Consider the following 23,632-nt stretch of genomic DNA (forward strand, 5'->3'; position numbering starts at 1 on the left):
TGGGACCCTGGCCGTTAATTCTGAGCCAGATGTTTCAATTTCCTCATCCTTTGGGTTCAGGACAGGGTTTCATCATTGTACTCACTAATTCAGCAGAACTAGTACCTCTTTTTCATGCCCATGGGGAGGGTTGGCACACCCATGGCTGTGTCTTCAAGCCCTAATGCCACCCGTGCCCTGATGCAGTGCAGACAGGACGAGGAGAAAGCAAAGCTGGGGGACTACTAAGCGCTTGTGGACAAAGTGGTTCCTGCCCTGTAGGCAGGGGAGCTGGCAAGGCCTTTGGGGCTGGGCTGGGGGCAGGGAGGTGGCCCTTCAGGCTCTCTGGAAGACATCCTTTGAGCCTTGTATATGTATTGGACTGGTAGGCAGAGCTTATCCCAAACCCCTGTCTCTTTCACGTGGGCCTCACCAAGAAGAGGTTTGTGTGCCCCTATATCACTTACCCCATGAAAGGCTCCTTCAGGCCTGGATGCCCAGTCAGGAGATGAGGAAGGCCCTCAGGATCCAGGCTCCATGGCCAGTCAACGAAGCTACATCTCACTGGGCCCCTTCCTCTCTGGGGCTCACTTTCCCCTTCTGTTAAGGGAGGTGGCTCGGCCAGGTGGGCTGGAGGTTTTATCTCATGCTCTCAGTGTCTGGGCTCAGCAGCTTGGGGGCTGCTGCCAGGACGTGGCCCAATCCCCTTCCTTTCTGTATGTCTTCTGGCTGTCGGGAAGCTCCTGGAGGGTAGGAGAAGGGGAGGCTGAAGGAGAAAATAAACAGTGGCTGTCTGGCTTTTCTTGCCAGGCCTAGGCAAGGAAGCTCCCTGGCTCCTGCCCTTATATGGCCAGGCTGCACCGGGCTAGGAGCCCTGTTGGTCGCTCCCACCCCCGAACCACTCAGATTGCTGGGGACCACCACTGGTGACCGCTGCTGTGCTATCAGGCGGGGCGGGACCCATGCACGCATCCCTGTAGAAGTCATCACCTCTACAAACTGAACCGCCATCTTGGCCTCTGCCTGCTAAGTAGAGCTGGTGGGGAGATTTATAAGGGGGGTACCCAGAGAGGAAGGGACCCTGCCTGAAGTACCCTCCATCTCATGGAGTCCTTTCTCTCAGGCTCTGTTTCTTTCTAAATCAAAGGAGGTTATGGAAAATAAGAATTTATCCGCAGTCCTATGAAATGGGAGCAATTTCTACTCCATTACTTTTGTGGTTTTTTTTAAACAAACACACACAGGATTTTTTTTTAAATGTACAGCCTTGTTACAGCCCAGACTGACCTAGAATTTACTATGTAGTTTTAAGCTGGCCTTTAACTCATACTCCTACTTCTGCCTCTCGAGTGTTGAAATTAAAGGCATTCACCACCATGCCCACCTAAAAATATTTTTATTTATTTATAAGAAAGAAAGAAAGAATGGGAGCACCATGCCTCTGGTCACTGCACATGAACACCAGACACATGTGCCATTTGTGAATCTGGCTTTATGTGGATACTGGGGAATCAAACCCAAGCCAGTAGGCTTTGCAAAAAGTGCCTTTAACCCCTTATCCATCTCTCTAGCTCTATTGATTTGTTCTTTGAGGCAGGGTGTTACTCTAGCCTAGGCTAACCTGGAACTCACTCTGTAGCTCAAGCTGGCCTCACACTCACACTCATAGGATCACTCCTATCTCAAACTCCTGAGTGCTGGGATTAAATATGTGTACCACCACACCTGGGTTGCTTCCCCATTTTGCAGACGGAAAGTCAGCCCAGAGGGGCTAAGCATAGCTATCCCTCTGAGTGAAGAGTGAGGCAGGATTTGAACTCAGTGATGTCTGATATTAAGTGGGTTGGTTGCCCCGGCACAGCATAGGTAGACAAATGCAGCCATCACATGGGCCCTGTGGAAAGGAGATTGTGCTGCAGGTGTACCCCTGGAAAACCATGGAGGCCCCAGTGCCCAGTGGCCCAGTCCAAGGGGACAGTCTCATTAGTCAACAGAGAGCAGGGCTACAGTCCATTCGCTGGTGGGCCTGTGCACATGACACATGGCCCGGAGCAGACGTGGAGCTCAGGGAAGCAGCGTGTGGAAGCATTGAAGAAGCAAGTCTTGGTGGTCCAAACTGTACCCTGGGCGCAATCCCAGCCCCCGGCATGTTTGCAGATTAAACCCAATAATGCGTGAGAAAGCAAAGATGGCTTTGTCATTCCCTGCTCACAAGTCTCCTCTGTCCTCTACAGTGTCATCCCCAGGGTGGATATTTCCTGGGCTGACTGGTCCCCCCCACCCCAGCCTAGCCAGCAGCAGTGACCATGGGAGCACTGGGGAGGCACGAGGAGTGGAGCTGGTGGCAGGGCTGGGCTGCTGGGAACCGCTCAGAAATGTGATTGCACAAGCACTAACATCCTGTGTGCTCTGGAGCCTCCCTAACCCATCCATCATCCTGGCATCCTCTCCCACCAGCTCCTTCCTGGGGCTGAGAGGGGGGCTTGGGAGGGCCCAGGGCTGACTGTCCCCACGCCAGAGAGAGTGCAGCTGGCTGCTCTGCAGGCTTGCTTAGTGGGGGAGGGAGGGTCATGGAGGAGGTGCCTGCAGCCCTCTTAATCTGATTTGTTTAGATCAGTCTCCAAGGCTCACTTGTGCAGTGCAGAGATGCACGTTCGCACACATGTGGGGCCACACCGGGGTGAACAGGTGGACTTGGTTATGTAAACAGGACCTGGGCCTGTTCCACATTTCCAGAATATTGGCTCCTTACTGCGGCCCTGTCTCCCTCTCCCACCCCTCACTTACCTCCCAATCTGACTCCCTGTTTTCCACCCATGTGAGATGTAAGCCAGACTCTTGAACGGTCCTTGCAACACAGAGTGAGCTCCTTCTCTCGGAACCTCAGTCCCCCACTTGCCATTTGTCCTGAGATTCTTGTGTGTGGGGTGCTACAGCCCAGGGACACTGGTCAGCCTGCAAGAGCTCTGCAGGCTGCTTTGTTCTAACCAGCCCAGTGACCCAGCCAGAGCCATAGGACCCCGGTGCTTCTTCTCCAGAGCTTCTGTCCCCAGGAAGATGACTGCTGTCCCACATCTTCCTTAAGTCTGGTGTTCACCAAGCAGTGCAGGCTACTCACTGCTACTTGTAGGGCGGAGGGGGTTCTTGCTCCTGCCGGACTGGCCCTTCTTGGCTTCCGTTTCTTTTCACCTCAGCCCAGCTCCTCACAGCTCCCCACCCCAATGACTTAGCTTGAGGTTGCTCTTTGCCAGGTTTGCTTTCCTGCTCATTGTGAGGACCTGGCCAGGGACTTTTTCTGAGGGCCCCTGGTTACTCACAGAGCTGCTTGCAGTGGGTGTGGGGTGCATTGCAGAGGAATACTCACAGTTTGGGGACCAAGGCTGCTTCCACCTGTTCTCTTCTGGTCTCCAGGAGGCTCTCTCTCTATCCCTCTCTGGGGATCTAGTTTCTCCAGTGTGGGGAGGACTCCCACCAGCCAGTGCTGTTGCCTGAAAGAAAGGAAGATCTATCAGAAGCGTGCTGAGCTGCCATGTGGCTGGAGCGCTGGCCCTGAGGGTGAGATGCTGTTGCCGGAGGAAGAGTCTGGCCATTGCTGGCTGAGGAGCCTCAGGCTGACCTGCTAAAGCTTTCCCTGGAACTACCCGGTGGGCCCTAAGTGACCAGGACTCCTCTGGGCCTGCCTGGCTTTCAAAGTGGTTGTCAGGGAAGAGCTCTAAACTCCGTGAGCAGGAGGGCCCACCTTTCCTTCCAGTGTACACGGCCTGTCAGCAAAAGCACCTTTGACCAAGGTCAGCACCCAGAGGCATCACCATCCTGTGGTCTCACCTCTAGCCTCACACATCAGAAACAGGCCATTTGTGTGTAAATGAAATCCTAGGGCTGATCTAGTGACCAATCTTATAACCCATTCTAGCAATACAAGGCTTTCAGCCTGAAGAATGTTCCCCTGTGGGTCAAGGAACAGTGCAGCCACCCTGGGTAGGAGTAATTTTTCCCACTGGGGGATAAACAAGGCTTTGAAATTTGCTCAGGGTCATTTGCTGACTGGTATCTCAAACAGAGGTGGAGTCAGGCTTTGCAAGCTCAATCAGCTGTCTCCTGAGCATGGGTGACCTCACAGCAAAGGTCACACTGTCAGGGCCATTGCCAAGGCTCGGTGCTGTGTCCCACCTATTTATTTATTTGATTGGTTGATTGATAGGAACAGGCCACATCTGGAAGCCAGGTGTCACTACGGGGATGCTTATATCTGCTTTTTTCCAGAGAACTTCCTTCTTCACCTCCTGCTCCTTGGCTCCCTCAAACACAGTTTCTACTACCTTGGCTCACTTAGGGCTCTGGGCCCTCATTTCCACCAGAAACAGAATAAAGGAGAGATGGCCCTTGCCTTTGCCTCGCTAGCTGTGTGATCTGGAATCTGTGCCTTCGCTCCTCAGAGCCTAACCTTCTCACCCAGCAGCTTTGTCTGTGGATGTCAAGTGCCAACACAGGTCCAGGCACACAGTAATCCCAGAAGCAAGGCTGCCATTTCCATTGTTAGCTTGGGCAGGGCCTGGGACAAAAAGAGTAGCAAGGGGGATGAGGATGAAGGTCCCAGAGACATGCAGATGACAGTGGGACAGATGCTGGCTGTGGGAGCCACTGCCTGGGCCCTCCTCATGTCCCCTCTTGCACAGCTTCCCTCAGCCTCTGTTCCCAGAGCACCCTCCGCCCCTTGTCACCCTTCAGAGTTCACCAGCCTCACACGCTCCCTACTTCCTCCCCAGAGACTAGGGCTCTGGGACTCTTGAGTAAGTCCTGGGAATGCAGTGTGAGGCGGGTGGAAACCAGCCATGCAGGGAAAAGGGAAGCAAGGGAAAGGAGAGGGCCACAGGCTTGCCTGCAACCCTGAACCTCAGCTCCAGTAGTTCAGGCCTGGGGCAGGAGGGAAAGTTGGTGGTGGAAGGGTCTGAAGACTGCTGCGCATCCCCCTGACCCCCCAGGAAGGGCAGAAATGCATGCTGTCATGGTCGCTGACATAATGGAGGCCCTCGATGTTCCTCTTGCTGTTGCAAATGACCTCCACATGCATGTGCCACTTTGTGATCTGGCTTTTCATGGGTACTGGGAACTCGAACCTGAGCCAGCAGGTTTTGCAAACAAATGCCTTTAATCACTTAGCTATCTTCCCAGCCAAAATTAGGAACCTTCTTATCCCCAATTTACAGATGAGGAAACTGAGTCTCAGAGGTTACAGCTCTCTTAAGGTCACACAACTGATTGTCAGAGTCAGGATTGGTCCCAAGCAGTCCAGTATGTGCCCTCACGGGTCCCCTGAAGCTCAGACGTGTCATGGCAGCATCACTCATGCAGTGATGATATGAGCATGTACTTGTATTCATGGAGAGGATTGTAAATGGAGATAGATATTCTTTTTGTTTGAATGTTTTTCAAGGTAGGGTCTCACTCTGGCTCAGGCTGACCTGGAACTCACTATGGAGTCTCAGGGTGGCCTCAAACTCACAGCAATCCTCCTACCTCTGCCTCCTGAGTGCTGGGATTAAAGGCGTGCGCCACCACACCCAGCTTGTTTTTGTTATTTTGAGGTTGGGTCTTGCTCTAGCCCACACTGGCCTGGAATTCATTATGTAGTCTCAGGGTGGACTTGAACTCATGGCTATACTCCTACTTCTACCTTTTGAGTGCTGGGATTAAGGGTATGCACCTCCACACCTGGCTGAGGGAAATAACTTTTTAGTATAAGTACAAGCCACTTGGGCACCAGCAAGAGCCACCTATTAGTGGAAGCAATGAGTTCTTGTTTGGGCATGGTTTTATGTCTTTCCTATCGTAGTTCTTTTTTTCCCCTGTGGTATTTCTTGCTTGCCATTTGTCTGAACAAACAACCCCACCACCATTAAGAGTTAGTCTTATATTCTGTCCTGTTTGTTTTGCAAAGAGCAGGGTTTTCCTGGGCTTGGCAGTAATGAAGATACTTTATGGATAATGCAATATTGGTTTCTTGCGGAATCTGCAGGACAGGCAGCTAGGCAGGCCAGGCCCTGGGGGCGTGGAGGTGTGCGTGCTGTAGATCATGCACATGGCCCTCCCTTCTCTGCACTCCAGGGGGCACTAGCGCTAGATGTGGTGGGAGAGCACTGGACACCATGAAGTCCAGAAGTCCCAGCTCCCACCTACCCTCACCCCAGTCCACAGCAGGCTGTAGCAAGTAGGGTTAGAACCTGGTGTGTTTCTGCACTAGGACCTGAAGCGTTTGAGCATGAGTACTCCCAGCATCCTGGTCTGTTCAGGTGTTCAGGTGAAGAAACTGAGGCGTAGGTGATGCAGCAAAGGATTTGAGTGGATGCTTGAAGTCAGAAGTCCCGCTGGCACTGCAGTGAGTGTTCAGATCTCCTCTACTGGCTGAGGGGTGTCATGGTCATTAGCAACCCAGAGGGTTCCTGGGAGATAGGTGAGGAAAAGAGGACCCTAAGTCCCCTGGCTTTGAAGATGGAATAATAGTGACTTCCTTCTCCAAATAGCTTTTGGCTCTTCCTAGAAGCCAGATGGCGGATGTTTGGAATGTATGTTGTAAATACTGTTTCAGGAGGGGGTGGGGCGCAGATGTGTCACTTTCTCCACTCACCAGAAAGGAGATCTGAGGGAGAGAAAGGGAGGAAAGCCGGCTGTGTAAGGATGTGGGGAGAAGGGAGGGGAACCCAGAGGGAGAAGAGAGAAGAGATGGGAGAAAAGGGGAGAATCACTAATGGCCCGAGAGGAGGGCAAAGGGTAAGACGCGGCATCAGACGAGGGAGGAGAGCAGACACGGGGACAGCTCCATCTTGGGTTAGAAGCAAGCCCTACATCTCTCTTCTAAAAATAGCTCAGTTTCTCCCCCAGCCGGGACTAAGGAGGCATGCTTGCCCTTTTATGGTAAGAAGAAATCCAGATCCTCAGAGGGAAGCTGGGCCTGAGCCCACAGCTCTGGATGAAGCTCAGCCTGTGGGATAGGAAAGAGTTGGTGGGGGGTGAGACCTGGTGGGATGTTCAGGCTGGGGTCTCCTGTCCTCCATGAAGAAATGGTTGACTGGGAGGCTGCCTGGATTACCCGGAAAAGCCCTGGGGGTCCTGCTTGATGGCTAGTGTTGAGCTAGAAGGATTCCTGGAGACATCTGGTTCAATAATCTCCTTGTTTTCTAGAAGAAACACTCTCAGGGAAGGGGAAGATAGATTTCCTGTGGATGAGTCTGAGCCAAGCCATCAAGATAAACTGATACCTGCATTCACACAAGGATGACTTTTGTGGCCATGATTCCAAAGGGTCCTGTGGACAGTGGAAAGAGCACTATGGATCTGGGAGTCAGAAGACCGTGGTCCTCTTCCAGTTTGCACAGGATTTGCTTTGTGACCTGAAGACTCTGCTGACCCTTTCTGATCTGGGATGATCTTTTTAAACTTAAAAAATTTTTTTGTTTATTTTTATTTATTTATTTGAGAGCGACAGAGAGAGAAAGAGGCACGGGGGGGGGGGGGCGGAGAGAATGGGTGCGCCTGATCCTCCAGCCACTGCAAATGAACTCCAGATGCATGAGCCCCCTTGTGCATCTGGCTTATGTGGGTCCTGGGGAATCAAGCCTTGAACCAAGGTTCTTAGGCTTCACAGGCAAGCACTTAACCATTAAGCCATTTCTCCAGCCCTTTCTAAGCTTTTTTTCGAAACTTTTTTTTTTTTTTTTTTTTTTTTTTTGCCAGGAGGGAGGGAAGAAGAGAGAGACAGAGAGAATAAGTATGGTTACACTGGAGCCTCTTGCCACGGCAAAACTCCAATGCATGTGCCACTTTGTGCATTTGGCTAAAGCCAGTGTGAGTACCGGGGAACCGAACCCTGGGAACTCAGGAGTGGAACCATGGACCTGCAGATTTTGCAAGCAAGCGCTTTTAATCACCAAGTCATCTCCCTGTCTGGAATGATTTTAAAGGTCTTTGCTCTTTTTTTTTTATTTTTTTTTTTTCTGAGGCAGGGTGTTACTCTAGCCCAGGATGACCTGGAGTTCATGATGTAGTCTCAGGGTGGTATTGAACTCTTAGCGATCCTATTTCTGCCTCCCAAGTGCTGGGATTAAAGCTGGGCATCACCATGCCTGGCCTTCCTTGTTTTATTATTTATTTATTTATTTATTTATTTATTTAGAGAGGTAGATAGAGAGAAGAATGGGTGCATTTTGCAAATAAACTCCAGATACATGTGCCACCTGTGCATCTGGCTTAAATGGGCACTGGGGAACCGGGGTCCTTAGGCTTCACAGGCAAGCACCTGAACGACTAAGCCACCTCTCCAGCCCCCTTTCTTCTTCCTTACTTTTTAAAATTTCCTTCCTCCCTCTCCTTTTCCTTCCCATCCCTTCCATCCTTCCTTACCTCTTTCCTTTTTTCCTGTTTTTTTTTTTTTTTTTTAAGCAGGGTCTCACCGTAGCACAGGCTGACCTAGAACTCACCCTGTAGTTAGTACCAGATCAGCCAGCCTCAAACTTGCAGTGATTCTCCTATCCCAGCTTCCTGAGTGCAGGCATGAGGCACCATGCCTGGCTCTTTTTTTTTTTTTTTCTTTATGACAAAGTGTCATATTGTGTAGCTCAATCTGGTCTCAAACTCAAGGCACTCTTCCTGACTTAGCCTCCCAGGGCTGGGTTACAGGCATAGGCTACCAGGCCAGGTCCGGCTTGCCTTCCTTGCATTTTATCTCTGGAAATTTCATAGTGGAAAACAAAGTCTGGGCACAGAAGAATCCATAGTCTAGCGTTTTCTGTGCCCACTTGCTGTGCCAAGCCTCCCGGGGAAGCTGAGAGATGAGGCAGGTAGTTCATGGATGAACCCCCTGCACTTCTCTAGCTGGCTGGGTCTAGCTTCCCCTCCCAGCCTTGGGCTCTTCCCTCTGTGGAGGCCTCCCATCTCCAGGTGACAAAGCTGGGACCCATCTCCAGCTACAGAAAGGGATTTTCTGGGCAAAACAGCCAGATAGACTGTCATCGTTTGACAGCCACTGGAAGAGATCAGGTCCTGGCTGGGTATCTGCCTCCCTTCTGTTTCTACCCTTGATGTGAGGCGCCCCATAGCCTCCAACGCTGGCTAAAAGGCAGGGGAGTGTCAGCTCAGGCAGTGTGATTAGGGGCACCTTTCCCCTTGTGTTGGACTTCAGTTACTACATCTGTGACCAGAGGAGAGGGTTTGATGTGGAAGCCCAGCAATGTTTACCAAGCGCGCACCAGATCACCAGAGGGAATGTGACCGAGTATGAAACGGAGTCATTGACATATCCCCACATGGTCCCATCTCCAGTCTCGGTCTTTCTTCCGGAAACCCTGGGCTGACTGTCTAAGACCAGTTTGAACTAGGTGTGGGCATCTCTGGCGGTGATCATCGCAGTAATGACAGGCATGGTCAGTGTTTGTGCCCCGCTGGTCCTTGGACACCTTCCACAAAACTGTTCACCTCCCAGGTTCTAGAAGGTGGTAGGACAGGCTGCCCCCAGCCCTGCACCCTCACTTTTCCCACACCCTTTAGTCCAAGAAGGCTGCTTGTTTTCCTTTCTGGCCTTTTGTCACACCCTACCCATGGCTGGGGGAAAGAAGGGGAACAGAAGAGAAGAAGAGGAAAAGGAAAGCATCTTGGCTATAAACTAGAAGCTTCCCTGTGACCATGAGAGAATTCCCAGGCAGACTCTCCAGGGCGTGTGAACCGGGCTCCCAGGGAACCTGCCCCCGCTGAATTGCTTCTGCAGGGCAAAAGGCCATTGGATGAATGGCTCCCAGAGACCTTGTTCTCACAAGCAGACTCCAGGTTTCTCTCACGGGCCTGGTGTCCCCTGGGAAGGACTAAAGGCAACACTGGGGTCAAAGGAAGTGGGAGGTAGGGGATCCCCAGAGGCCCCTGTGCAAAGTCAAGGCAGAACTGGTACATCTGGCTAGAAGAAGACATGTAGGCAGCTAGCTCCAAAGTTGTCCCACGGCAGCCCAAGTTGGCATGGGAGGCCCCAGGCTGGTGGTAGGAAAGGCCACAGTGCCTCTGATCCCCAACCTTGTCTGTGTCATCCTTGCTAATCTTGCATGCCGCATGCCTCTGGGGATGAGGAGCTCATCACTTCCAAATCATCTCCTCTGCAGGCATGGTGGAGCACACCTTTAATCCCAGCACTCAGGAGGCCAAGGTAGAGTGATTGCCATGAGTTCAAGGCCAGCCTGAGAGTATATAGTTAATTCCAGGGCAGCCTGGGCTAGAGTGAGACCCTACCTCAAAAACAAAACAAAACAAAACAGACAACAACAACAAAAACTCATCTCCTCTCTTTTTGGATCAACTACTGGAGATTCCTCTCAAAAATGCTACTGCCCCCTGCTTCTTTGGGGCGTAGGGCCCTGTACTCTGGGCTGCAAAGGAGTTCTGTTCTTTAGCCGGTTCCGGAGAGGTCTGCAGTTGGAGAATGCAGTGTTGCATGCTGGCTGCCTTCCTGCCCTTGCTTAGCAACCCCACCCCATGGGGGCTCCATTACCCTCACCTGATCTCTGCAATCTTCTCATGGCCAAATTCTCTTGTCTTTCCTTTATATTGCCTTTAGGTACACAACACTTCCCACCTGCCTTCCTCCTCTCTGGACTTGCACTGTCCTTTCTCCCGTTTCCTCCTCTATCTGGTGCTTTTTCTGCTCTTGGACAGAGTCCATGGTCACACACGGGCAGCCCTGAGCTGTCCTTCTCTCATTCCAAACTGAGACATCAAGTTCTGTAAGGCTCAGTGGGGTGGGGTACTTCTCCGAGCATGCTGGCTGCAGAGGAAAGACCACACCTTTGTTCCATTCACCTCAGGCTCCACATTACTGGCAGCCATGCAGTGGAGATTTGCTGGCTCTGGGAAGGCAGCAGCCCAATGAGGGGTTGTGTCATGGCCACTGTGGAGCCATCCAAGGCCAGCAGTCTGCACTGACCCATCCCCATCCCTGCTTTCTGGAGGCAGGGAAGACAAAAGAACTGGATGGGTTGGACAGTGTCCACTGCAGCCATCCCCCTATTGTACAGCCATGCACCACAGGGATCTTTAAGGAGATGCTAGGGTGGCTTGGGACGTGTTAGGGTGGGGCCACTCTCCCAACCTTGGCCCAGGTTACTGTCTCTCCTGCAAGACCCAGGCTGGGTGGGGAGAGGGCAACCGGAGGCCAATGAGGGCCCCAAGAGGATACAGGACACCTAGTGGGTACTCACTGGAGATGTCCGGCCAGACTGTGATTCTTGCTCTGAGTAGGGCTGTGGTTGGGGGTGAGGACACTGTCCTGTCCTTTCACCATAGCAATGGTTAATCTATAGGGCTCTTCAGACAGCACAGAGCACCCCTCCCCTAAATACCGATGGTTCCCCCAAAGCAGGTGAGAACCAGAACAAGTTCTGATTTACAGGCCTGTTGAGCTGGTTTTAGAAAATAACAGTTAAAAACATGGTTCTGGAACCAGCTAAACCTAGAGATGAGTCTCAGCCTAGTCTCTAATAAGCTGTGTGATTTGAGGCAAACAATCGGACCTCTCTGAGTCTCTGGATGGTCACAGGGATAATGACACCTCAGAGTTGGGCAAGGAAAAAATAGATACCTGGCAACTTGCAGGGGAGGCTGCAGTGCTGGGAACAGAACCCAGCGCCTCAAGCCTAACTGCCAAGTACTCTGCCATTGAGATACCACATTCCCAGTGTAGTAATTGTTCTTGTTGAGACAAGGTCTCTGGTAGGCCAGGCTAGCCTTGAATTCACTACGAAGCTGAATATGACCTTGAGCTCCTGATGATTCTGCCTCCCACGCTGGGATTATTGATATGCACCATTATACCCAGTCTGGTAATCATAATTTTTGAAGGAATAAGAGCACTTTATTCCCCAGTACCCAAAGAACTAGAACCTTCCCAGTGAGAAGTTGCTTTTCGCAATCATATTTTAGGAGCTGCTTTCTCCTGAGAAAGGAGTTGCTCTACAGTCAGTGTTCTACCGGCTGCTGCTTATTCAGTCCAGACTACTTGATAAGCTAAATGAGACATGTACCCATAAGCTTCCTGCTTTCGAGATGGGGTGGACACCTACGTGAATGGTCCAAAGTCTCGCAGATGCTTTGAGGTAAATGCAGGATCCAAACCCAGAAAGCATCACTCCCGTCTGCCCTGTGACCTCCGCCTCGTATCTTCACCTCACTTTCATAACATTTTGACCCTTGCTGTCTGAATATGGACCCCCACCTCTGAGTACAGCCCATGAGTCCCAAGTATACTCAAAAAGTGGCTTGAATAAGCTGGACTGTGTGGGCCAGGAGAATGGTTGAGGCACACTGTGCATTAGGCACGTTTCAAATTGGAGAAAAGGTCTGTGGTGTTGACTGGCTGCAGCTGCCAACAAGCCTCTTTTGCAAGCAGGGAGGCAGCTGGCCTCGGAGCTCTCACAATGTGTGGAGATGGTGGACCCCCTGAGGTCTGTCTAGACAGGCTGTTAGCAATAGCGACTGTGGGGACTCTCCACAGAAGCTGTGCAGCTCATCACTGCAGTCATTGGCCCCTGATCAGACCAAGGCTACTGTGTTTTGCTGGGTGGGGCAGCTCATTCCTTCTCCAGGGTCTGTCTTAGCATCTGTGATCCAAGTGCTCTGATAGGAAGAATGGCTAGTGCCTGTGTGGACAACAAGAGGCCTACAGAGCACGTACACATACACGCGTGTGTGCACACACACGCATTTTTATCTTTCTTCCTCCCTTCTTTCCTTCCTCCCTCCTTTTTTTTTATTTGTGTGTGTGTGTGGTACTGGAGATGAGTCCAGGGCCTTCTGCATGCCAGAAAAATGCTGTACCATTGAGCTGTGTGCCCAGACCCCTTCCTTTCCTCTTAGACAAATTTTATAATGCAATATGAAGCAGGTAACACACAATACTTCAAGTAAGCCCTCCATTTACAGCTGGACATGGTGAAGGAGAGAGAACTGCTCACTCTCTGTGAGTGGGAGCAGGACATGGTTTGGTGCCTGTGGAAACAAACCAGGACTTTCTTATAGTCTACAGGCTGCATTGAGGGCTCAGCAGCTCTGCTCTAGCCTTGCTTCAGAAACCCAGAAACCTCCAGCATCTGTGTGCAGGAAACATACTTGAAAGTGGACAAAAACCTGCCAGCAGCAGCCATTCCCAGGGCTCTTTAAGCCACCCCAGGACTCAATCCTAGGGCCAGTCCACCTAGAACTGTGGGAAGCATCACGGCCCAGACCAGCTCTGGAGGCCCTCAGGCTCACCTGGGGAGTCGCATACAGCCACCTGGGCCTATGAGGACTCAGGGCTTGGAACTTTCTATTCCAGAGAGGGACTGTTATCTCTCAGTTCTTCCCCACAAGTAGCCTGATGGGGGGGGGGAGACTGAGTTTGGCTGAAGAGCCACCACATGGCTGGGGGACTAGTGACAATCTGTTCTGTGCTGGGGGACTGGCCCGGCTGAGGGGAGCAGTGGTCTTGGATCTGGGAGGCTTGAGTCAGCCCCGGTATGATCCTCACAGCTTCAGTCTCCCCTGCAGAGCCACTTTCAGCATTAGGACCTTAAGGGCTGTGGGGCCTGTGAAGATCGTGCGGATGCGGGCTACACAGGCTGGGTTCAGAGCTCCCTTGCCACTCTCTGGTAGCACGACGGAGTGCACTGTGTTGTTTCTTCTCTATAAAAACAGGGATGTTGGAATTGTGCCCATCCTTCCTCATGGGTAATCTTAGAATTAAATGATGACACAAACCATCCAGTTATATTGTCTCCATATATACTGTCTCCATACGATTTCATAGAGCCTTCCCAGAAAGTCCAGGGTAGTCAGGGAGTTGGAGACCTGCTAGAGACAGTAACTTGAGACAAACCAGCGTGTGCGTGCATACACACACACACACACACACACACACACCACCACCACCACCACCCTCTTGCTTCTGAACCTCATCTCTAGAACAGAGTTAACTGCACTCAGCTTACTGGGTCTTGTGAGGAGTCAGAGAATTAATTCAAAATAAAAGGAGTATAATTCTCCTTGTTTGCACTGGAAGTCCCTAGTCTGGCTGACACATGTTCTTCCCCAGTCCTGCTATCAGGACTGTGTAAGCATGAGCTATGTTTTTGTTCTTGGGCTTCAATTACCCAGCTGTGGCATGAGGGCCCCAGACTGCTCTATAGCCCAGCATTCCCAAACCTCCCTTAAGTGTGGGGTGCACTGGGAGCTTCCCTGGAGCGAGTGAGTGTGTAGAGCAGTGGCTCAGGTCCCAGACCTTGGGACACCCCTGGCCCACTCAACACCTTCATGCAGCCTCATTCTTTCCAGATCTTGTCTTCTCTTGGGCACTCTGGGTCTTTCTCTCTCTGAGTCTCATTTCCTTTCCCTAAACATATCTGAGGCATATGTCTCTCACTCTTTATGACAGCCTTGGGGGACCAGAACCAGGGCTACACACATTCCACAGAGGAGGAAGCTAAGGCTGTGAAGGCTGGCACCTTGTTTGGGGTCTTCTGATAAGTAAGCAAGAACTGGATCCTATCAACTAGGTTCCAGAATCATTATGGCCCTGTGTCTTGGGCAACCAGAAGTGTGAAGAAGAGGCTGCTTAACAGCCAGGGGCTGGAAGACTGTGTTGGTCTCTGGGCCCAGATGAGCCACTGTGTGTGTCCCAAGGACCCTGGATGTTCCTGTGTGCACCAGAGTCCTAATTTGAGCTCTGTCTCTCCTTAACCTGGCTCCTAAGGTGTCCATCACAAGCCTCCTGCCTTCCTCCCAGGGCTCCTAAAACCTCCAGTGGCCTCTTCTCCTTGCTTCGGCCCTGAGTTCCTGCATTTCTAGCCCACTGTATCACAGACCAGCCCTGTGCCCATTGGAGGCTTCATGGTACCCTGGGGAAACCTGACCTAGGGCTTTCGCCAAATGCCCAGTAGTTCTTCTCTGTCAGCTTAGGCCCAGTTTCTAACAGCTCCCAGGGCTCTGGGCATCTGCCTGGGCTCTGAGCCTATCAATCAACGTATAGGTTCAGCCTCAAAACCTGCTGGAGGAACTTTCCTAAATCAGATGCCCCTCATTTCCAAATGGCTCACCTAGCCACATTCTTCACTGAGGCCATTTTGTCCAGGGGCTTCCTTACAGGGCTGTGACAGCTGGCCCAGAGAGGGATGGATACCAGCTCTGGCACTATGGCCAGGCACTATATGCAGTCGGGAACTGAGAACAGAGCTGGGGCCTGAGCCCGGCCCCACTAGCCCCAGCCAGTGTGTCTTCCCAGTGCTGTCAGCCCCAGCCCATCCTTAAAACACTGTGCCTGTGTGCTGGGGCCTAAGCTTTCATGACTGCTCCTATACTTTTGTCTCCTGAAGCCATTATTTGGAAACAATTTTCCTTGCCAGGAGCCCCAGGCCCTTGGTACTGTGAAACTAAAACCTCCTACAAGCAGGTTACTGTGTATGCAGACACCTAGCCAGGGAGAGAAGCCAAAATGCCGCACAGCAGGGAGCTCAGGCTGGGAGGGCGTCAGCAACTTCGATCCCCATTCAAGCACAGCAGCCAACATGACCACAGGACTGTCAGTACTGGACCGATGCTTAGAGATCTCAGACCCACACCTAGTACAGAAGGAAACTAAGGCCGAGAGAGGCAGGAGGCACAGAGAGGGTAGCAAGACAGCAGGGAAGAGAGCCCTGGGAGCAGGCCACAGAGGCCATTCACTGACCCACGTCTGTGCTGGTCCTTACCTTGCCTGGAGTCTGGTCTGGGGTGGCTCCTCGGGGCCTGGAGGTGGGGCTCAGCTTGTATGGGGAATGGTTGGGGATGTCACTGCCTCTCAACTAACTTCACTTGAGTCTGGCACCCTTCACTGCCACAGGGGCATTTTTAAGCGATGGACACTGGATCCTCCTCTGCTCAGCCCGTTGCCCATGGCTCTCTGGCTACGCAAGACTTCACTGCCTTTTACCTTATATGAGCTGGAGCGGCCAGTCTGGTGTTGGGGCAAGGCGGTTGTTGAGTCCTTCCAAGGACCCTATTGGCCAGGGCTGCAGCCACGTGACTGCCTCGCCTTGACCTGCCCCTAGTGCCGAATGTTGCTTTTACCCCCTAAGGAAGGAGTGGTTGACAATTTTCATATTTCTTCTAAATTTGGAGATTTCAGACAATGCTGGGAGGCTTGGCTCCAGCTGCCAGAAGCCCATGTGGAAGTCATTAAGCTGGAGAAGGGGGGCAGGGGAGAGGAGAGGCTGGGGAAGAGAGGGAAGGGGGTGGGGGTAGGGGGACTTCTGAGGGCTGCCAGTTGTCGGCCTGGGAACTCAGCAAACTCCTGGGAGAAAGCTGTGTGAGAATTTCCTTCCTTTCCGGGGCTGGTTCCTGAGTCCTGAGATTTTCTGGGAATGCCCAGTGAGGAAGACACCAGTCCCGGCTCCTGGGGCCCAGGGGTGATGATGGGAACAGTGAGGCATGGGAGCACATCTCTGCCAGAAATCCAAGATCCTGGGCGACCGCTCTTACTGGGCAAAGGAGGCCCAGTGCCCCACGGCACTGCTTGAGACTCCTTCCCTAAGAATTGACCTTCTCTTTCCACAGCCCCACTTCTTTATTCTTTTCTTTTTTAATTAAAAAATTTATTTTATTATTTATTTACTTTATTTTATTTTAATTTTTAATTTTTTTTTTTTTTTGTTTGTTTCTCGAGGTAGGGTCTCACTCTAGCCCAGGCTGACCTGGAATTCACTATGTTGTCTCAGGGTGACCTCGAACTCACGATGATCCTCCTACCTGTGCCTCCCGAGTGCTGGGATTAAAGGCGTGCGTCACCATGGCCGGCTAAAAATTGCTTTTATTTTATTTTATTTGAGAGATAAAGAGAGAGAGAGAATGGGCACGCCAGGGCCTCTAGCCACTGCAAATGAACTCCAGACACATGTGCCACCTTGTGCATCTGGCTTTATGTGGGTCCTAGGGAATTGAACCTGGGTTCTTTGGCTTTGCAAGCAAGCACCTTGACCACTAAGCCATTTCTCCAGCCCTCTCTAAAAAAATTTTTTTAATGTTATTTGTTTTGTGAGAGAGAGAAAAAATGGGCACATCAGGGCCTCCAGCCACTGCAAGCAAACTCCAGACAGCATGTACCACCTTGTGCATCTGGCTTGTGTGAGTTCTGGAGAATTGAACCTGGGTCCTTTGGCTTTGTAGGCAAGCGCCTTAACTGCTAAGCCTTCGCTCCAGCCCTCTTCTCTTTTTTTTGAGACAGGGTCTCACTACATGACAAAGGCTGGTCATTCTCAGTTCTGCCTTAGCCTACCTCCCAGTGCTGGTTTACAGGTATGCAGAGCCACACTCCACCTGTGGCCCACTTTCTTCTAATGTTTTGGCCACCTTGACCTCCTGTAGATGCCTTAGCAGCTTTCAAAGGCTGCAGGACTTGTGTTCACCCAGTTTTCTCTGCCCAAAGTGCTGCCTTCTCACAACTATCAGACAGCTCGTTCCTTTGTTCTTGTTCTGTTCTCAGACATTGTCTCTGTGAGCGCTTCCCCTGGCAACTTCAGTGTGCCCTGCCATCTGCCCAATCTGCTTCCTCCCTGAGCTCATCATGCCCCATATGTGTCTACATGTTTGCCTGTTTGGCTTCTCACTGGCTGGCTCTTTCCTGGGCAGACTCTCTGTCTCTAGGCTTCCCAGCATGCTGGTAGAGAACGTTAGAAAAGATGTTCAAGGGTCTGCCTAAGAGGCAGCCATCAGGGAAGGCTCTAGTCGGAGTCCTGAAGAGGGCTCCTCCCTGTGGCCAGTCATGATCTGTGTGTGCCAACAACCACCATGCTGTCCCTGCCTTTTGTGGCTCAAGGCTTCCCTCATTGGCCATGCCAACTGACCCTCTACCAATCATTCTCAGTCTCACCCACAGCTATCCAAGCCACAGCTGAGCTGTCCATTTTCTCCCTTCCCTGGGGGCTTTCAGCACCCAGCCTCATGTGATCCTGTGTGAGGCAAACTGTGGGACCCCTAGAATGGGTGGTGATGAGTCAGACAATGCCCCTGGCCTCCCATCAGCTAGAAGAATAAAAGTTTTCTTGGGCTGGAGAGATGGCTTAGTAGTTAAGTGCTTGCCTGTGAAGCCTAAGGACCCCGGTTTGAGGCTCCATTCCCCAGGACCCACGTTAGCCAGATGCACAAGGGGGCGCACACGTCTGGAGTTTGCAGTGGCTGGAAGCCCTGGCGCGCCCATTCTCTATCTGGCCCCCCCATCTCTGTCACTCTCAAACAAATAAAAATGAACAAAGAATTAAAAAAACAAGTTTTCTTGCCCACCAGTTCATCTTGGAGGAAAGATGCCCACAAGGTCTGGGTAGTTACCTCTGGCACTCTAACATTCTGCCTCTGTGAGAAGAGGGTATAATCTCTCTGTGTGTCATGAGAGCTTGGTAGGGTGGCAGTGTGTCTGGGAGGTGATTGTGAGCAGGGACCATGGGAGTAGCCTAGGTTCAGTAGAACCCTCCTGCTGCTGGGAACAGTCCTGTGGATTCACAGCATGAGTAGGCTTTCCTCCACCACAGCATGGCGCAATGGCAGCACCTGTCTCTTGGGAGCCTGGCATCCAGTGAGCTGCTGTCACCCCTTCCTCCTCCAGCCAGGGAAATGATTCTACTGGATGTGCTTCCTGGGGGGGGGCAGGAGTTTGTGGTGGGGTGGGGATGGCTCATAGTCCTCCACCCCACACAGCACCCCCAAGTGCTACAGACCCAGAGGGAAGGCAAAGCCACCTCTGCAGGACCACCGTGGACCTCCTGCTCTGGGAATGGGCGACTTCAGTCAGTCACTGTAAGACATCAGAAGTGTTTCACAGCGGACAGAAGAGAAGCACGGGGGTGAGTTGTGGACACCTACCACTTCGACACTCAAGAGCGCCACCTGTGAGTAAGCTGACTTGGTTATCAGAGACCCACTGTGAAGAAGTGTACACACCTGTCATACGAGCTGCTCTGCAGAAGACAGCTCCAGCCCAGGAGTTTGACACCAACCTGGACAATAGACAGGATGCTATCTAAAAAATAAAAATCCAGGCTGGAGAGATGGCTTAACGGTGAAGACATTTGCCTCTGAAACCTAAGGACCCAGGTTCAGTTCCCTAAGATGCATGCAAGCTAGATGCCCAAGGTGGTGCATGTGTCTGGAGTTCATTTGCACTGAATAGAGAGGCCCTGGCATGCCCATTCTCTCTCTCTCTCTCTAATAAATAAATAAATAAATAAAATATTTAAAAATAAAAATTAATCATCAATAAAGGTTCTGTAATGGAGTCCCAGCACCAAAAACATTTTTAAAAAATGGAAGGCACTTGTAACTGGTCTCCACAGACATTGTGGAAGCTGTTTCTTTCCTGTGTCATGTGAGTTCTGAGCCCTTCATATCTATGAGTCACTTTTGGAAGTGGCTTTCGTTTCAGCCCGGACTTTGGAGAGGCAGCCTTGACCCCTCTCTCCCCAGGGGAGCCGAGTTGCTGGTCTGCAGCTGAGTGTGAGGAGTGTGCCTGCGTGGAAAGCGGGGAGAGGCCGCCCTTCTGATGGAGTGTATCTGGCCGGAGAGCGAGGGGAGCAGGAGAGGAGGGGGCCGCCTCTACTTCTACACAGGCAAAAGGACCGAAAAGGTGCTACAGCTGGCATAGGTGGAAGGCTTGGGAAAGTACAGTCTAGATCCATAAAAGAAAGACTTTTTACTTATTTGGGGCTTTTTGTTTGTTTGTTTTTTGAAGTGTGTCTCGTTCTAGCCCAGGCTGACCTGGAATTCACTATGTAGTCTCAGGGTGGCCTCGAACTCTCAGCAATCTGCCTACCTCTGCCTCCCGAGTGCTGATATTAAAAGCATGTGCCACCATGCCCAGCAGAAAGACTTTTTTTGGAACAGGGTCTCATGTGTCTCAGGCTGGCCTTGAACACCTGATCCTCCTGTTTCTACCTGCCCCCACCACGTGCTGGGATTACAAACAGGTATTAGCACACTTGATTTATGCAGTGCTAAGGATTGAACTCATGGCATTGTGCATCCTAGATAGACATTCTAAAAACTGAGCTACATCTCCAGTCTGGAAAGACTTGGTAAGCCAGTGGAGACCAAGGATAATAGGGCTGATGAACTCTCTTGGTAAAGTGATGAGTTCTCCATCACTAGAGAAACATAAGCAGAGGCTGGATGACAATTTGGCAAGTACCTTGTAGCCTTGAGATACTCCTGACTTTTACCTCACACTTTAGGTTGTCACCCCCAACCTGTCCCTTGCCTCTTATCTTGATTTTAAAAAAATTTTTTATTTATTTATTTGTTTATTTGAGAGAGAGAAAGAGAGAAGGAGAGAATGAGTATGCCAGGGCCTCCAGCCACTGCAAATGAACTCCAGATACATGTGTCCCCTTGTGCATCTGGCTTACATGGGTCCTCAAGAATCAAACTGGGCTCCTTTGGCTTTGCAAGCAAATGCCTTAATTGCTAAGCCATCTCTCCAGCCCCTTGATTTCTTATAATCTACCCAAAGGCACAACCCAGGCAGAAAGTAATTATATTTGGGTAGAGCCATGATCCCTGAATTAAAATTTAAGCATCACACCAACATGGTAACAAACACCTATCATATCAGCACTCAAGAGGCAGAGACAGGAGGATTGCGAGAGGGTGAGGCCAGCCAGGGCTACAGAGTGAGGTCAAAACCAGCCTGGATTAGATAGTGATACACAGTCTCAAAACAAACAACAGAAAGAAAACTACACCCACCACCACAATAACACACAAAAAATAAACTCTGTATGTTCTCTTTCATGAGTGTAAAACTTCCATGATAACATTTGAGTCTGGGAAGTCAGTACATAGACACATCTGAAATTTATGATGGTTAATCTTCATTATCAATTTGACTGGATTTAGAATCACCATATCAACATGGAAATGCATGCACGCCTGAGTATGTCTATGAATGTGTTTCTAGAAAGGTCTAACTGAAGAGGGAAGACTCAATCTAAATTTGGGCAGTACCACCCCATGGGTTGGAGCCCAGGGTGAATAAAAAAGACAGAGTTGAGCACCAGCATTCAGTGGTCTCTGCTTCCTGACTGCAGATGCAACGTGACTTGTCCCCTCCTGCTGCTGCCGCCATACCTGCCCTGCCATGACGGATGGTGCCCTCAACCTTGAGCTTTTGTTGTTGTTTTGTTTTTTGAGGTAGGGCTGACCTGGAATTCACTATGTAGTCTCAAGGTGGCCTTGAACTCATAGTGATCCTCCTACCTCTGCCTCCCAAGTGCTAGGATTAAAAGCATGAGCCATCACGCCTGGCTCTTTTTTTAATTAAATATTTTATTTATTTATGAGCGAGAGAGAGAAAGAGAGAGATTGAGAGGAAGAGGCTGAGAGGGAATGGGCACACCAGGGCCTCCAGCCGCTGTAAACAAACTCCAGATACATGCACCACCTTGTGCATCTGGCTTACGTGGGTACTGGGGAATCAAACCTGGGTCCTTAGGCTTGGCAGGCAAGCACTTTAACTGCTAGGCCATCTCTCCAATTCCTCCTTGAGCTTCTTTTGTCAGGTATTTTGCCACAGCAATGAGGGGAAATGACTAATTCAAAATTCTTATAAATATTTGCTTTATGACCAAACCATCTTCTCAAAACTTGTTCCGTTGATAGCTCAAAGTAGACAACTATAGTACTTCCTAAAAACATTATGCCAGAGAAAATTGTCCACAACATATTGCTGAGGTTTATGATACAGAAGACGCACTGTGTGGGCTGGGGAGATTGCTCAGTGGTTAAAGGCACTTGCTTGTAAAGCCTGCTGGCCCTGGTTTGATTCCTCAGTGTTCATGTAAAGCCAGATGCACCAAGCAGCACATGTGTCTGGAGTCCATTTGTAACAGCAAGAGGCCCTGGCACACCCATACTCATTCATTCCTCTCTCTCTCTCTCTCTCTCTCTCTCTCTCTCTCTCACACACACACACACACACACAAGGTGGTGGAGGGCATGGTCTAATCCCACTGAAGCAAAATCATATGTCTGTGGGGGGGGGATGGGATGAGTATGTGTTCAACCAGGCACCCTGCAGGAGGTTGAATTTATTTTTCTTTCCATTAGTCTTCTGCACAGACAGGCCAGGACAGAATCTTCCCATGCAGTGCCTGGGGGAGTATTTTTAGGAATGGCAAGGGAGGATGAGCTGCCCTATTGTCTTGGGAGAAGGATGTAAAAAAATCGTTTGTGCTGCTTGCCAGGGAAGACTGGTTGTGGAGGTGGAAGGAACGCCGTGTAGCACAGGACAGTCTCGGGGACAGACTGGCATGGATTGCTAACAGGAAGTGGGAGTGGCTTGCACTGAAAGGCCCTCAGGGGTTGGCTTGGGGCCCTTCCCTGGTCTAGAGGGAATATTGGCCTCCATCCTTGCGGTCCCTTTGGAAATTGTGATCTTGACCCACAACTCAGGATATTGCTCACCGAGATCAGTCTATGCTGGGTCATTCATGTCTTTTCACCACAATGAGTTTGTTACCGCAGGACCAGATGGGGCTGGACACTGCCTCCCACCAAGACACATGCCAGGACTAGGGGATGCCTGTGTCTAAGAAGGGGGTAAGGCTGTTGGAGAGAGCAGAGGGCTGCATGTCTGACTTCTTTCTGCTATTATCAGCATGGGGAGAGAGGGCCTTGAACATTTGAGCCCTCAGGACTGACTAGCCACACAAAGTGCATCCGGAATAATGCAAAGGAACACACCAGCTACACAGGTGAGTGTTTTTGGGATCACACATGTGCCAAAATCACTGCTGCAAATAGTTTGTGAGGAATATTCAACTTGGATAACACAATGGGCTGTCTTGTTAGGCACTGCTGCCTCTGCTGCTGTCAGTTTGACCCAGATGAGTGCTAAAGCACCATTTCAGGTGTGTGGCAGGGTCTTATTTCTATCAGTAGACCCACCTTGGTCAGGGTGACTGGGAAACTAATTCAGCAAGTCCTGAATGTGACAGAAAGGCGATAAAGGATGAGTCTCCCATCTCCTGCCACCAGGCATAGGAGTTCCCAGTTCTCTGTCCTTTGGCCTTCAGGATTTATTCCAGAAACTCCCTTGTTCTCAGCCCTTGAATTTGACCAAGCAACACCAGCTGCTCTCGTGGCTCCCCCGCTTCCGGAAGGCAGGTTGTAGGTCTTCTTGACCTCTATACCCGCCTGTGCCGGTTCCCATCGGTGTTGCCCTCCTGTCATTCACATGGACGCCGCTGGTTCTGTTTAAATGGAGGCCTCTGACTCCACGGGGGGCTCAGTGGGGAGAGCGCCACCGTCAGCTCTGGGGACGCCACAGGAGCTGAATCCAAGCTAGTGGCCACACCTAACTGTGCTGCTATGCCTCTCACACCACCCGGATGGCAGCCAGGCCTCTGATCAGCTAGTGCTGCTGTGGCCAGTACAGGAGTGTATGGTCCCATTGATCTGGAAGCTGGGTGTCCAAGAGCAAAGTGTTGACAGGATGGGTTCCTTCTGAGGTGATGAAAGGAATCTGAACCATGCTCTCTCAAGCAATCTTTGGCATTCCTTGACTTGTAGGTTTTTCTCTCCCATCTCTGCCTCCATGTTCACATCACCTTCTCCCTGGGTCCATCTTCAA

The 23,632-nt window shown here is 51.0% G+C and overlaps 1 long non-coding RNA gene across 1 annotated transcript; it reads right to left on the bottom strand.

The window, feature by feature from the left end:
• Nucleotides 1–223: 223 nt before the first annotated feature.
• LOC123454224 lies at nt 224–15,926 on the bottom strand. Its single transcript, XR_006633221.1, has 3 exons — nt 15,729–15,926; nt 3,344–3,467; nt 224–722 (listed from the first exon to the last, which is right to left on the bottom strand). It is a non-coding gene; the product is annotated as an uncharacterized LOC123454224 (long non-coding RNA).
• Nucleotides 15,927–23,632: the final 7,706 nt, after the last annotated feature.

Source organism: Jaculus jaculus, chromosome 13 (genome assembly GCF_020740685.1).
Source record: "Jaculus jaculus isolate mJacJac1 chromosome 13, mJacJac1.mat.Y.cur, whole genome shotgun sequence".
Classification (NCBI taxonomy): Eukaryota; Metazoa; Chordata; class Mammalia; order Rodentia; family Dipodidae; genus Jaculus; species Jaculus jaculus.